Source organism: Pteropus alecto, unplaced genomic scaffold, assembly GCF_000325575.1.
Source record: "Pteropus alecto unplaced genomic scaffold, ASM32557v1 scaffold98, whole genome shotgun sequence".
In the NCBI taxonomy this organism is placed as follows: Eukaryota; Metazoa; Chordata; class Mammalia; order Chiroptera; family Pteropodidae; genus Pteropus; species Pteropus alecto.
This window is the reverse complement of record NW_006443570.1, coordinates 1,834,251-1,850,678: the sequence shown is the minus strand read 5'-3', so window position 1 is coordinate 1,850,678 and position 16,428 is coordinate 1,834,251.

Sequence of the window (16,428 nt, the reverse complement as noted above, 5' to 3'; positions counted from 1 at the left end):
TCAGCTTGCAAGTTAGGTACGTAGTTTTAATTAATTAGTTAATTAAATTGTGTATTCAGGATGTGTTTTCTCTTTGTTAGCTCTGTAAAATGAACTAGTTTTCTATCTTTTTTATGCTCTGAAAGTGTTTGCAAAGAATAATCTGTTTCTTGAATGTTTGCCAAAAAGAACAAAACAAAACAAAACAAACCAACCCATTTAGATCTTTTTAAAAAAGTAATTCTTTGACAATATTTTCTATGTTTTCTTTTATTGTTATTTCGTGACCTTTGTGGCAGGTCATTCTGCTTATCCAATATTCATTCTTATTCTTTCTTTATTTGAAATAATTCGATTTGCCAAGGTAGAAATTAAATTTCATAGGCCCTCTTGAAGAGAGGCTTGGCAACTGACATGGTTCTGGCCAATGAGAAAAAACATATGTCCTCAATGGAATTTCCAGAAAAGTTATTATTTTCCCGGTAAAAAGGACAGACCTAGCTGTCCTTTTACCTTTCTCCTTTCCTCCTGCCCAGCATGTAGATAGGATGACTAGAAGTGGAGAAGAGATCCTATGAACGTGAGGATAAAAGCCACTCTTTAAAGATGGTGCAGCAGAAAGACAGAAGGAGCTGTGGTTCTTGGTGGCATCATGGAACTTTATACCAACCCAGGACTGCTCACCTCTGCATTTCTTGTTGCATAAGAAAAATATATCCCTTATTGATGTAATTTACCAATCGTTCAATGTTCTGCCTTTATTTCCCCCTTGCAAATTCACCTTCAATTGACACAAACTTTAACCTCAGAACTGCTGCCTGGAACACAGAGGCTTTTAGATTCTATGAAAAGGTATTGAGTGAATGGAAGGCTGTCAATTAAGGCGGACATTATTTTCCTCTCCCCATTCTTCTATCAGCCCATCAAACAGGAACTTACATCCTCTTGGAAGTATGAGGAAGAAAACTTTTGACTTTCTTGGCACCCTCTTCCTGGGTCCTCACTGTGAGCGAGGAGTGACCTCTTGGGTTGGTGGGGTTGGGAAAAGGTATCAAGTATTGCTCAGCCCGTTCCTGGCTCTCTCTCTGGGACCGACCTAGCCACAAGCAGAACGTGCTCTTTTTGCTCCTGCCTCCTCTAGGCAATGAGTGCCAGAGCAGGCCCAGCCCCAGCTCGGGAAGACTTCAATAGTCCAGCTGCTCTGCTGTGAGTGGGTGGGTAAGGTCAAAGCAGTGGGGAAGGAAAAAGAAGCCCGTTTAGAGCTTGGGTCTAAGCCACATTTTCCAATCCATCTGGACCAGCAATAAAGCTGACATTTTAATCCCTACTTGTCTCCTGTGACTATTTCTCAACTGGATCAGAACTTGGAGAAGTGAGGGGTGTGATTAACTAGTACCCGTAAACCGCAACTTCTATTGAATACTTAGCCCCCATGGGAAAAGCCATAGTTAGATGAAAACAGTGGTTTAAAATTTTGATAATTATTAGACAGTACTTCTCTATACTTAATTGGTTATATCTCTTTTCATCTCACTATAAATGTGTATCACAGTATTTATTTTTTCCCCTAGGTGAGAACCTGGATTGAGAGCAATAAGGCTCTCCAGGCTTGGCTACAACTAACTTGCTCTGGCGCTTGACTTTTCTGGGCTTTGATTTTATCAGTTATAAAATGAGTGGGTTAGACTAGATGATTGGTAAGGGCCATCCCAAGCTTCGATATTCTTTTATTTATTCAACACACTTTTATTGAGTATCTAGTATGTATTGAGTGCTGTGCTGGAAGCTGGCTATATAATATCGTACAAAACAAATATGGCCCCACCATCTTGGAGTGCAGAGTCCAGTAGGAGAGACGGACATGGAATAAACACATAAATAAATGTCTATTTACATTTCACTCTTTTGTTCATTAAAATTTTAGTAAATGAGTGATTGGGTTGTGTATAACATTCCCACTGGTTATCACTTATCCACTCTGAGGGGAGCCTTGCTGGTTGGTCCACCAGTCACACATGGTTCAGAACTGCTGTGCTCAGGGAGACATAACAGAGAAACTTCCACAGCTTTGGCCTTTTGGATTAAAACCAGGTTAAACATTTTTTAAAAGTTACAAATTAATAACATGATTGCTATAAAAATTCAAACAGTACAGAAAAAAAGTTAAAAAGAAAACATCTTTCCCTTTATCCCTCCAAGCTTGCAATGGGTTTCTATTAGATATGTAGCCTTCTAGAAAGCCTCATACTCAATTGTAGGTTTTAGGAGGGCAGGGATGGAACCCATCTTATTCACTGCAGTATCCCTGGTGGGAGCTCAGTAAATAGTTGTTGACTAAATAGTTGAATAAGTAATAATCACACATACAAGCTCATATATACATTTTTTTTTAAGATCAAAAAGGGGATCATGCTACATGTTTTTTTCTTGTATCTTGCTGTTTTTTTTTTCCAAACTCACAAATCCATAATAAACAAACATCCTTCCATGTATCAATTTCTAATTTTTCCATTCTGTTTGTTATGGGTTGAATTGTGTACCCCTCAAAAGGTATTGAAGCCCAATGGAGATGAGGCCACTTCTGGCCAGGCCTTGCTGGGCTGGTTAAGATAAAAAGCAATGAGAATGCCCTTGGGACAGAGACCATCTGAGCCTGTTTCAAAGGTGGAGCCCTGGGTTGCCCACCTCCTGACACTTGGCTTCTGGAAGTGTCTACATTGCCCCCATCCTCACACAGCTGCACCCCACCCCACAACTCCCAAACTGACACTCACTTGCCGAGCAGAGGATTTCTGCTAAATCCGGTGGGAATAAGGTGCTATAATGCCATGGACGTTAGCTTCAAGGGGCAGGGGACACGGGCATCATGGCTTGTGAGAAATAGGAGTGGGAGTTCACCGACAGATTTAGAAAGTCTCCATGTTAGATAAGCAATGTTTGAAAATATTGTTTTTGTTATTGAGAAGATGCTATAAGTGTTCAAGTATGTGGTAGGCATACCATATGTTCTTGTCTACCCTCCTCCCTCTGAGTGGACTTGACCTATTGAATAAAATACGGCAAAAGTGAGAGAATGTCACTCGAGATTAGGCTATGAAAGACTCTGACTTCCATGCTGCTTGTACACTCTGTGAGTTTTCTCTCTTACGTGCTCCAATGAAGCCAGTTGTCATGTTGGGAGCTGCCCTACGGAGAGGCCCATGTGGAACTGAGGGTGGCCTCTGGCCAACAGAGAGTGAGGAACTGAATTCTGCCAACAACCATGTAAGTGAGCTTGGAAGAGGAACTGTCCTCACTGGAGCCTTGAGATGACTGCAGCCCCAGACAACACCTCAACTGCAGTCTGTGAGAGACCCTGAAATAGGAGACTCAGCTAAGCTGCACTTGGATTTCCTCCAGAAACTGGGAGATAATAAAAGTTGTTTTAAGATACTTAAGCTTTAGGGTAATTTGCAGCAATAGATAACTTATACAAAGTATAATTTGGAAAAGGCCGGTCATACCTATCATTACCCTAACGTATATTCACATAAGTTGAATTTGTGGTCAACACACTAATTTTGAAATCTTTTATCACTTATCAAAATGGGGAAGATATTGTACGTGAGGATCCATGGTCTGTGTGTGTGTCCATCAGGGTTCAGTCAGAAAACAGAAATGACACTAGTTATTTTTACAGAATTTAATATTAAAAAATTGTATCACTTAATCGTACCATAGTACAGTGCAAATGGTGAAAATCACCAATAACCAATAATCAATCACTCTCAGAAAATCCTGTCAATCATTAAGACCTGGGACCTTGAAAACTCAAAACCCAAGAACTATTTAGTTTGATGTTGTTGTTATTATTGCATTTCAGCTTCTTTTCCGTTTCTTTGGGGGCAGTGGAGGCTAAGAATCTGTTTTGAACATGAACAGGTTTCACTCTGATAAACACGGTTAGTTGAATTAGCTGGTTAGGTGGGAAGTGTGACGGTGACACATTGTATAGCAAAAGCATTTTCCTCGTTCCCATCACAGTCATACAGCTGTGAATTTCCAGGCCTGATTGCCCATTGTGTTGATGTCTCCGTTTACTAAACCACTTCCCTAGTCTGGTTTCCAGTTTTTGACCTTTAAAGAAAGACTTCGGTGCATGCATTTATGCAGATAACACTTGGCTTCCGTTTGAATTATTTCCTTGGAATAAGTTCCCAGGAATGAAATTATTGGGTCAAAGGAAGAGGAACAGCTTTATGGGTGTTGCTGGGAATTGCTTTATTGCTTTCAAAGAAGTGATGCCAAATCACCATCAACAATTTAGAGCATATGAGGAAGGAGCTTCAGACAACCAGTTATTCACTCTTAGGAAATCAGCCTCTAGGCCTTTCAAAAACTACCCAGAGGGAATTGAGCATGAGGGAAGTGGAGTTCAGTGCGGAGTCCTGGGCTGAGAAGTAGGAGATCTGAAGGTCTAATGCCAAAAGCGACAGAATGAGCAATTAATACAGTTGACCCTGGATAACAGACCCTGAGTTTAAATTCTGGCTTTGTTAATCTTTCTGAGACATTTGTTTTGTCATCCATAGAATAGGATCTATACTAATACTGAACCTCGCAGAGGTGAGGCAAAAATTAAATGAATTATTACGTGGTAAGTGTAAGAATAGCACAGGGGACAGCACATGGTAAACACCGAATAAATATCAAGAACAATCATTTGCTACCATTTCTATGAGTTAGTGTCTGACTCTCGGCTTTCGTGTTTCAGTCTTGTCTCTCCAGTGACTGAGCATCTCTTCTGCGTTTCTGCCCAACACCCCACCCAGGCCCCTCAGTTTTCTCTGTGGATCTCCTGGTCTCTGAGGCCAAATGGGAGCAATCTTGGCTTTGAGACATTGAATCGGATGGTCTGTGGATGCCCTCTTGTGGACAACTAATTTTGTTTTGCTCTCCCCAAGCTAAAGGAGAAAATCAGCCCTGCACTTGGGAGGGTGGGACCAGTGTGTGTGTGTGTGTGTGTGTGTGTGTGTGTGTGTTTTGGGGGTAATGGAGGTCTCCATTTCTGCAGATAAAACGAGAAATAGCACGTCACAGCATCCTCCTTACTGGCTGGCAAGGGGATGTGTCTATATGTCTACACACTTGTGCATCTACATGGACTGGAGCTGAATGTGCTGGTTTGCGTGTGTGTATGTGTAGGTATCCTTGATGTCATTTTTTCTTGTCGTGGAGGTCTCATGGGGTTCTATTGAGACTGTATGGTTTGAGAAATGAAAGCGCTGTGAAGCGTGAGGCCATTATTATGTATAATAGCATGTATAATCATCACTAGGCTTATCCATTCGCTCATTTGAACATTCAATTCCACAAATATTTATTGAGTGCCCACTACGTGCCCTGTCTCCTGAGGTCTAGGTAGGCAGGAATGACAAGGACAAAATCTGTTTCTGCTCTCTCCCAATCTGGTGGGTGAGAGGGACAAGTGAGTGAACCATTGCAGTACAAGGGAGAGTTAGAGATGCCAAGGGAGGCTGCCTGGAGGTGACGGCTGAGCCGAGCCATGAAACTACGCGTGCTCTAGACTCTCCCAGCTTCAAGGCAGAGGGGTTTGTGCAGAGAGCACTGGTGGGGTTTAAAATAACAAGTTTTAATCCCCGCTCACTGAGCAAGTCCCTTTCCTTGCGTCTATTTCTTCCTGGGTTAAGCCACGGGCTTGGCCATGATACTTACAGTTTCTACTGACTCTATGTTCTCTGATCTTTTCTTCCCTCAGCCTGAGGAATTGTCTTTCCTTCCATTCTTCTGTCATACTCTGCCCCCTTTCCTGAAGAAATGAAAACCAGACCGAGTTATGGAAAGCAGGAAAACACTGATATACTCATGTAGGACATGTGCGCGTGTGTATGCACACAGGCACGCATGTGCGCGCTCCTCCGTCTCCAGCCAGAAACCCCCAGCTGCCTCTTGGTGCAGTGACCTGACAAGGGAGGGGTGGAACGGAGGTGATGTCTCAACAGACCAAGCTCTTCCCACACTTGGCTAACCTGGGCAGGTCACTTAGCTTCCCAGAGCCCGCGTCCAAGTCAGCAGAGTAAATACCCACCTGGGAGGGTTTCTGTGATGCTCAGTGTTGACATATGTGACGTGCCCCCCACTCTGTGTAGGACCTAGTGGGCTTTCAGAAAATGGGAGCTAAAAAGCAATTATATTTAAAAATACTGAGTGTGGGTCAGACACTTGTCTCTGCAGGGAGGAAAGGTGTGACTGGAACATCACTCTGAACTTCTCAGTGACAATAATCTCGGGGAGGATATCAGATATGTACCAAGTTCACTCTGGTTCTGGTTAAAGCTCAGTTTATTAACTGGGTAACTTTGGCCAAGTTACTTAACCTTTCTAAGCCTCAGTTTTCTCATCTGTAAAATGAGTTCCCTCATAGAAGTGCTGTGAAGATTAACTGAGATCATAAATGTAAAAGCACTTAATATAGTTTCTGGCATATAGGAAGTGTTCAGTAAATTGGTAGCTACTTGTATTGGTCAGGATAGGCTAACTGGTGAAACAAATAGGCCCAAGATTGTACAATTGCTCCTATAATGGTCTCAGGAAATACCAGGTTGGTGGTGAGGCTCATTCACAGACCAGGTTGCTGACCACTGTGCCATCTTCAACATGTGGCTTCCAAGATCATTTTGGAATGTGAAGATAAGGGAGTAGAAATTCAGACTCATATGTGGTCTTTCTGCAATGGTGTGCAGGGGACGGCGTGGTCATGGAGATAAAGGAGTGAGAGGTGGGGGTGGAAGAGGTGAGGACAGATCAAGAGAGCGGAGAGAGGAAAGTCTGGGGTTCACGGAAGAGAGACTAGAAGGAACAGAGGAAAAGGGGGGGAGGGAAGGGGTCTTCGACCGACCCCACCTCCATCCTTCTCCCAGGGGTCCCCGGGTCCTGCAGCTGTCACCTGGCAGCTTAGATTTCCAGCGGTCTACCCACTCGGGACCCAGTCTCCCATACCCGTTGTGCTGGAAGAGGTCGTACCTCCTCTTTCTACTTTGTTCTCCTTCCAAGAAGGAAGTAGCTCCAGATGCTGTGGGTGGGACATTCGTTGGCTGTGCTCCCTGTTCCCAGAATTCTCATGATTCCTGGTGACAGAGCTGGCACATCTAACCAGCCTCAGAGAGGGGCAGAGCCTTGCTCAAGGGCACCCTGCACCCCAGGAAATCCGTGTCTGGTTCAGAGACGCCGCAGCCTTCTAGGTGCAAGATCTGCCTCCAGAATTGCTGTGGCAGTTCAAGTTCACCCAGGCTTGCAAGGCACCTGCCCGGGGAAGCTTCACTGAGAAACGGGACAGGACTCTGTGCTCAGGAGCTTATAGTAGCCTGGGGGCAGGGTGGTGGTGGTGGTGGATGAGATGGACTTTAGAGAACTGTAAACCCTGTGATGGAGGCCCAGGGGAACTAAAAGCAGGAGAAGTCACATTGAAACGTTGCTTGGAGGAGGTGGCACTGACGATGGGGTCAAGAAGGAGACCTAGGAATCTGACAGGTGAAGATGGCTGGAAGGAGACTTCAGAGGGATGAAAGAGCACGTGCACAGGTGGAGAGGAAGGGAAATGCAGGCCTCGCTGGGGGAACACAGACCTGTCCAGTTTAGCTGAAACAAAAGGAGTGACGAGAAATCATGGGGCGGTCCTGGTAGGTGCTGGGGTTCGATGGAGGACAGCTTGTGTGGGAAGTCTGTGTTTCACTGGGCAGGCAATGGGAAGCCTTGCAAGGTTTTTGAGCAGAGGAAGGATACTAAGGTAGCTGGCGGTCTGTTTTTTATGTGAGACACATAAAGCTGCCCTTACCCTGAGGTGAGGTCGTCCAGCCTTTAGGGCACTGCCGAAGTCAAGCCCGGAGAGGCATTGACCACATTCACGGGGCCAAAGGACTTGGGAGCAGAAGACTTTGCTTTTGATCTCAAGACTCAGAGGACCAGAGAGGCCTGGGCTTTCCTCTCAGCTTTGGCACCTACCAGCTATGGGACTGTGGGCCACCTTGGTAAACCCTTCTGGGCCTCAGTTTCCTCAAAGTGACAGGGGATAACAGCTCATGGTAAAATGAGATAAACACCTGGCTCTCTTATTGTTGTGTTTAATAAATATTAGTTTCCTAAATATTGGGATTGGCATGGGTGGGGGAGAGGGGAGGATCGGATATTCGGTGCTGCTGACAGCTCAGCCTGGAGAGGCCACCCCTGTCCTTTTTATCCTGCACTGCTTAGGGGAGGCCTGTCCCCTTCTCAGGCCTTGCTGGCTCCTTCGCCTGCCCTCCAGTCTACCTGGTGGGAGAGAGAGTGGGGAAGAGCTTTCGGGATAGAGGCTCATGTCACCAGTTTTTGTCCAAAGTCCATGATGAGGGACATGTTTGAGCCGCCTACGTCCTTCGACTGGTCTCGGAGTGAGAGCAAGCCTCTCGTGGCCTTGCCTCTCTGGACCTGGCAGGAAGTAGGAGAAACGGACAGATCTTGGTTCTAACCTGGACTTGGCCATTTATCAGCTGTGACCGTGTGTACATTATTAACCTCTTCCAGACTCAGTTTCCTTGACTGTAAAACGAGAATAATAACAGTGCGGACTCACAGTGTTGTTGTGAGAATAGAATGAGCTAATGGTTACACAGTTTGCACAGTGACCCACACATATTGGGAGCCCTTCAAATGTTGATTTTCCTCTTTCCAATCTCCCTCCCTCTCTTCCTCCCTCCATTTCTACCTCCCTACTTACTTACCTACCTATCTACCCTTGACTGTAAAACGAGAATAATAACAGTGCGGACTCACAGTGTTGTTGTGAGAATAGAATGAGCTAATGGTTACACAGTTTGCACAGTGACCCACACATATTGGGAGCCCTTTAAATGTTGATTTTCCTCTTTCCGATCTCCCTCCCTCTCTTCCTCCCTCCATTTCTACCTCCCTACTTACTTACCTATCTACCTACCTACGTTTATGGGGAATGTGATGGCTGCCTTAAAAGCAGAGCTTCGAGGTGGGAGACCTGTGGATAGGTGGAGGCAGACCCCCTCCTCATCAACACCCTTAGAATCTCAGGCCAAGAGACTGGAGAAAATAGAAAACTGATGGTTTTACTCCCAGGCGCAGACCCCTGGGGTGGAGGCTGCTCCTGCATCCTCGGCCTGAGGACTGACTGAGGCTGGACGGCAGGAGCGGCCACCCCACAGTAGGGCAGGAAGGGAGGAAACTTGCTGGACCTGAGCTTTCCCCTCTTGAGACCAGCTTCTCCTATCAAGATGTGACTGTCCAGATGTCTCATCCCACTGTCTGCCAGCCAACTGAAAAAGAACCAGTAGCTAATTCACACTCAGATGGTCATAGCAATAAGTGAATCTATGATATTCACACCCTAGAGGTGTTGATAGCTTTTAATGACTTTCTGGTTCAGCCAAACTTTTTAGCAACACTGTTCCCCTCTGTGCAGCACGGGGGCTCAGCTGGAGTGCTGATTGCCCGCAGGGAGTGGAGGCCCAGGTTTTGGCTCTTGTCTGGGGCTGAGGAGTCGGTTGAGGGGCTCCAGGACAGGGCTAACTGGAAGACACAAGCCAAGGGGCAGGGGCAGGCAGAACTGCAGCACTTGGCCACCGTTGTGACCATCAGCTACTAGAGAGTGGGTGAGCCAGATGGCTTCAAAAGTTTAGGTCAGACAAGACGAGACCTTGCATGTGGCCCACTGCCCAGCACTGCCCTTACTTCAAGAAGCATAAAGTCTAGAAGGTGGAGAGGAGATGGGGTAAGAGGTAGGCTAGGGCATGGAGCTTCTCCACACCTAGGAGGGGGCTGCTCGTCTCCCACACAGGCAGCTAGGAACCTCCAAGGTCATGACCACATCGACCTCATCTGACTCTTTTGTCTAGGGGAAGAAGTCAGTGGTGACTGAGGTGGGCTGGCTGCAGCTTCTCTTGGGCATGGATGAGCAGCTCTTTGGGTAAAACATAGCTCCTAGGAAGCCTAGGAGCTGAAGAATCAACTAGAGGTCTTTCCAAAATGCAGATTCTTGTTCTGCAAGATTGGAGCCCGAGCATCTGCATTTTTCATACGGTTCCAGGTGCTGCCGGTGCTGCTGGTTCAGGTTCATGACTGAATAGTGAGCGAGGGTGGATGAGTAGGAATAAGAGGTTAAGGACTCTCTGGGCCTCAGGAATGTCCCCCGAGGAACTGGCCTGTGACCTCTGGTGACCTTTCTGGCTCTGACCTGTCTATCTCTAAGACAACAAGTATGTGAGTGGCCAGAGTTCTGAGCTCGTTCACTCAGCCGCTGCTCTGGGTGCCATCCAGGCCTATCCTAGGCGGGCAGAGGAAGGCAGCTGCCTTTTGGTGGTAATTAATAATAAGAACAGTTATGCATCATTGAGAACTTACTGTGAGGAGACCTCATCACTTATAAGTGGCAGAATCTGGCTGCAAGATATTTCGGGGGCCTGTGGGACCCTGGGTTCAGAGAAAGGGCAGGGATAGATCCTTATTTGTCAAACATTTCCACCCAGGACTCTCAGACACTTTTGGGGCTGAAGGTCTTATTAATCCCTTTGTTGGTGCCCAGCACAGCACCAGAGCTGGAGACCCTGTAGGGGCATGGGACACGGCCCCACCCTGCCTGAGCTTATCGCCCCAGTGGGAAAACAGACAGCTCACAGAGACTCAGATCATGCTAGAGGCGCTGTCATCCTGGAGGAGAGGCACGACAAACCCGCAGTGCCCACACAGGAGGGCTCCAGGAACTCGGGCCTCCACCGCAGGTAAACACTGAGCTTTGTACCCCAGGAAGCTCCTGGCCCAGAAGCTTTAGCCTCTCCCTCTCTGTCTCAGGGCTGGGTTCCTGTCAAGGAAACAGAGAAAGTTTCCACTGTGCATATGCATGGTGTGTGTGTGTGTGTGTGTGTGTGCGCGCACATGCGCGCGAGAAAGTTTCCACTGTGCATATGCATGGTGTGTGTGCGCACACGCGCGCACACACACTCACACAGAAGTGCCCTATTATCTTTTCCTTTTTGCAGAAAATCAGGTCAGTGGTTTGACTGTTGTTGTTAACCGCACGATGCAGTGAGGAGGCGGCCTGAGCTGCTGTGGCTTCCGACAGCTGATGGCCGAGTGCAGGACGGGGAGGGCTGGGCCTGGGGCCGCCAGGCCTCTACCACCTGGCTCTCCAGGCCACAGGGTCCCCAGAAAGCAGCAACCATGGCTGTCAATCTGGGGAGAGCACATTGTCGGCCACATCCTGTTTCCCTTTCAGCCTTCCTGTCCCTTTCCTTGTGGCCTCTGCTGCCGGCCCCGGCCTGGTGGATGCTGTTGAGTAATCGGGGAGCCGGCCCTGAGGAAGGCAATCGCCCTGTCTTGTGGTGGGGGCTCCACAGTGTGGAGAGCTCTGCGGTTAAACCAGGGCGGAGTGGGACCCTCTGCACAGGTAATAATGACAACAACAAGGACTCCAGCTGCTAGCACTTTCACACCAGCTTCTTCACCTCGCCCACAGCACCCTTGGAAGGGGAGAGAGTAGGCGTTATTGTTATGTCCCAAGCTGCTGACAAAGGGTGCTCGGGGAGAGAGTGAGGTCAAGAACCTAGTTCAAAGGCATCCACACTCCGATCCCAGCCTCACACTCCTCCTCGAGGCCCCTGAGGACGCTGGGTTGTGTTACCCCAGAGGCTGAAGAGGGAAACTTTCTCTGTTGCCCTTGAAGGTGGTGGGAGGCAGAGGCTGCAGCCACCGTGGGCTAGGAGTCTGAGCAGCTTAGCTGGATCATTGGCTCCGAGTCTCTTGCAGGCTGCAGTCGTCTCAGGGCTCGACTGGGGAAGGACCGGCCTCCCCAGGCCCTAAACATGAATGGGATGCGGGACAGAGAGCAGAGCATCTTCCCGTAAGGGCAGCCCCTGCATCCTCTCCACATCCCATCGCTGCCTTGTCCACCAATCACACCGCCTCCCCGTCCTCTCCTCTGAGCTTTTGCTTCCCTGGCTGTTTCCTCAGAGGCTCAAACAATAGAGGCTGATGATCCAACTGCTGAGAGCACAGCCTCCCCTCCCCCTGCAGCCACAGATCATTTATTACGGATCGGATCGGATTGCTGGTGGGGCCCAGGCTGCCAGACTCAGGCCTTTTTTTTTACCCTCCCACTTCTTACTGGAAATGAGGCCTCTGTCCGCCCCCTACTCCTCTCCACCCCTCAGGCCTCTCTCTGGAGGTTCAAGGACTAGTCTCTCGCTCCGCCCCTCTGTTGGGCACCCCCAGGCGGTGGAGAGGCAGGCAGGGGGCTGGCGCTGGAGGCCCTTCTGAAAGGGGGCTCGTGTGGATCTCGTGGGTCGGCTCAGCTGTCCTGCACTGGACGCAGCCTTGGAGGAGCAGCTTGCTGGAGGTTATGGTGCTGAGGTCACAGACTGTGATGGAAATTACAGTGCCTTGGAGGGAAAAATAAGCTGGGGTTTCAGTTCCCATAGAAACAGCATCTATTTGCAGAGGAGCCCCTGTCAGAGCCTGGACCCTGTGCTTGAGGGGGTGGGGGTGGACATCGGAGGGCAAAGTCATTTGTTTACTGTTTGGGACCTTCCTCCCAGGACAGCATGTCTGAAAGGCACCCTTCAGCCTTGACTCACAGCTCTTCCCACAGAGGGGCCCGTCTGCCTGGGCATGTCTCTGCAACGCAGGAGTTTTTGGGTAGATTTTAAACTTATGAGTCAAGGGTGTGGGAAGACCCCAAATTCACCGTTCATGCGTGGATTCCGCAAATGGTTTTTGACATTTCTATGACAGACACTGGGCTAGGCCAGCCAATCAGGAGTTGCTCTGTACCTGCCAAGTCCAATGGCTGCAGCTTCCCTTCCTGGAAAGAGCTGTGGTCAGAAAAGGTGCAGCAGGGACCTGTTGGGGACCACACGACATTGGAGCACACAGGTGCAGCAATGCCACTCCCCTTGCTCTGCAACCAAAGCAGGTGACTTCTGTTTTCGTGTGTCAGGGAGCTACTCTCTCCCCTGCATCTCCTGAGGGAAAATCACCCCTAAACGGTCAAGGTGGGCCTAGGTAAGAGGAGATTATTCAGTTACGGCTGTGAGGAGGGTGTCTGTTACTGCCCTGCCATAGGTGCCATCAAGGCTGGTGGTGGCCTCTTTGTCTAGTCACCACCAAGGTGAGATCCTTGTTCTATGTTAATGCCCCAGTTAGGTGTCACGAAGCAAGCCAACAAAAGTTACTTTCACCCCATGTTACCGTTACAAAGAGCTCTCACATCCACTATCTCGCTTAACGTAATTTTCCAAAGAGCTCTAAGGAAGTTGTTGGAGCAACATCATGCCCCTTTTCAGATGGGGAAACTCGAGGCTGGGGAGGATAGGGCACTTGTTAAGGTTATACAGATGGTAAATAGTGGAGCAGGTGTGGGAACCAGGTGCCAGATCCCTTGCTTCACCCCCTCTTCCTGGTCAAGGGGCACCTGGTGACCGGACATCCCTCCTTGGCTGGCCTCCATGCTGCCTAGGGAATGGGAACCAGCTGTGTCCTGGGGAGACGGGGTGGGCGGGTGGGGAAGGACTTCTCTGTATCTGGTCTCATAGGGGCTGCATATCGGAAAGACCACAGGCCCCATCTCTTGCCCAGATCATTTCACTCTTCAAAGCCTCGCTTCTTCTCAGGAAGTCAAGGGAGCGTGTGTGGGGATCCGAGTGACCTGTGCCCTTGTAAGAATTCCAGGGAGGTCAAGGTTCCTGTTGGTGGCCACTTAGGTGTTAGTTCTTTCCATGGGGTGGCTGTCATGGGGACAGGGCACATAGTAGACCCTCCTTAGAGCAGATTTGTTTCCCTGTTAACTCCTTAGTGTCTGGCACCCTCTAACAGCTTGTTGGGCCCTCAGGGAAGGGGCAGAGTCTGGAACAGTTTTAAATAGGGAAGGTTAGTGTTGGGCATGAAAAGTATAGGAGAAAGAAAAGGTTCTAGGCCTTGGGGTCCTGCTTGGCTTGAGGTTGGGAGGGTGAGGTGGGATCAAAAGGAGCCTGAAGGGATGGTGGATGATAGACTGCGCCCCGCTCCCCCTCTCACCGACACATCTGGCTGGGAAGGGAGGGGAGGAGAAGAGGAGAAATAAACACATGTGAACATCTGCCGTTAATGAAGGGTCTGGAATTTCTGAACCAAGAATCAGATTGCAAAGCCCGACAAAGAGACAAGGTTGTCGAACAGAATCCAGGAGGCAAGCAGAATCCAGGAGTCGAGGCTGCAGCACCCAGGCACATCTCACATGCCTGCGCCTGCAAGGTGCACCTTATTATCCCCATTCCGAGGAGGAGGAGGAGGAGGCTGAGGCTTCGAAATTAAGTGGTTGCCTGAGGCCACATAGCTAGGAAGAAGGAGGGTGACTGCCTCTCTGGGGGCGGAGGGGAGGAGCTGTGCTCCCAGGGAAGGACAAGGCCATTGTTCTTGCTCCTTTGTGTCCAGGACGATCTGAACTCTCTGAACTCGTATGGGACCACTGCTTGGGCTAAGTCTCCTGGAGACTCCATTCTGCCCTTCTCGGTTCTTCTCGCGGTCTTTCTCCCTCTCCACCTCCTGCCCTGCCCCCTCCCCACTGGTCCCTCGACTTCCCATGCTCTCCTTCCCCTCTGGTCCCAGCTGCTATTCTCAATGAGAGGAGCCAATGAGAGAGGGCTGGCTGTAGCTGTTAGAGATGTTGGGGGGTAGAAAAAAGGAATGTGTTTCTCACCGTGCCCCTACCCCAGGGATTTGTGCTGTTGTCCCCCAACGTTAAGTCAATCAAACTGTGACAAATGAGCCACAGGTGGCCGCAGGACACTACCGGCGAGTGTCCACCACCCTCCGGGTCATATGCGAATGCTCCAGTGAGTGTTCGTGATGAATGAGAGGACTACTGCCCTATGTGGGGGTGCGTGTGCACGTATTTGTACTCCTGTGTGTGTGTGTGTGTGTGTGTGTGTGTGTGTGTATGTACTCTTATCTAGAAATGTTTGTGGCTTCTTAAGTATGCTGTGAATGTATGTACTTATGAATGTACCCAAGCAGGACTGCCTGAAGAACTTGCAAGGCCCAGCACAAAATAAAAATGCTGGGCCTCTTGTTTAAATATTAAGAATTTCAAGACAGAGACAGCCCAAGCATTAAAACCAGCATGAGCCCTTTTGAGTGCAGGGCTCCGTGTGACTGCACAGGTCTCAGGCCCATGAAGTGAGTGTGTACGTGAGTGAGTGTGCTACTTGTATATATGTATGTGCGGTTGTGTGACATGCGTGTGCGTGCGTGCGTGTGGACACTCGGGCATGAAATCCGAACTCTTTTCTCATAACCCCCCACGCGGGGCCCCTCAGCAGCAGCCAGCAACTATCAAAGGAAAGGTGTGCTGTGTGCTTTATTTTTGGCGCCTTTGCTGCATACTCCCATAGTTCCCCGGGAGATCTTTGTTTTACTGCCTTTGTTGGAAGAGTGACAAATACTTTCCTCCACCTGCTGCTACAGTGGCCCCACCAGAAACCACAGCTGGGGGTGGGGCAGCTTCCTCAGCCCCTCACCCACTCATCCTGCACCCCTTCCAGGCATAACCCAGAACCCTGCCTGGCTGACCCCACCCAGACAAGGTACCTGCAGTACATCGGAGCTGGAAGGGACGGCTGAAATCATTTAGTCTGACTCCTTCATCTCACAGCTAAGGAGATGGAGGTCCAGAAAGGGAAAGCCACCCGCCTGTGTTGCCCAGGGAGTCTGTGGCAGAGCCAGGACACCTGCTTCTCAGAGCACACAGCCCTACGGCCTGGCATATAGAGGGACCTGGCTGGGAGGCAGGATGTGGACGAGAGAAGGGAAGACTAAGTTCTCAGCAAAGACCTGGCTGCTGCCCAGCTGTGGGCCCTGTATCTCTGTGATTTGCTTCTCTCTCTTCTAGGTCAGAGCTATGCATCCAGTAGATTTTGAAAAATATTGGTTGGCACATTTTGAGAATGTTGGCACAATGCCTGACACAAAGTAAGGGCTTCATATGTATATTTGGTAATGAATAAACAGCTATGTAGTTGGCCCATGGAGTGGAATGACAAGACCATGGGCTTTGGAGGCCAGCTACGACTGGTCAGATCACTTAGTAGCTTTATCATGTGGTAGCTGTGTGACTTTGGCAAAGTTACTTAACCTCTCTGAGCCTCTACTTCCTCATTTGTAAAATGGGACTCTGGTAGGGTTGTCGTGAGGATTAAATGAGATAAGATATGAGGCTTAGGACAGTGTGAAGTACATGGCAAAATTCTAACAAGGCTGTAGATTTTCTTGCTAACTGTGTTACCTCAGGTAAGTCACATAAGCTCCCTAAACCTCAGTTTCCTCACCTGCTGTCCCTGGCACATCATAGAAACTCCGTAAATGTGAGCCTGGCTCCCCTCCTAGGCTAGGCACTCCCTCTACTTCCTCAGGGTCTCT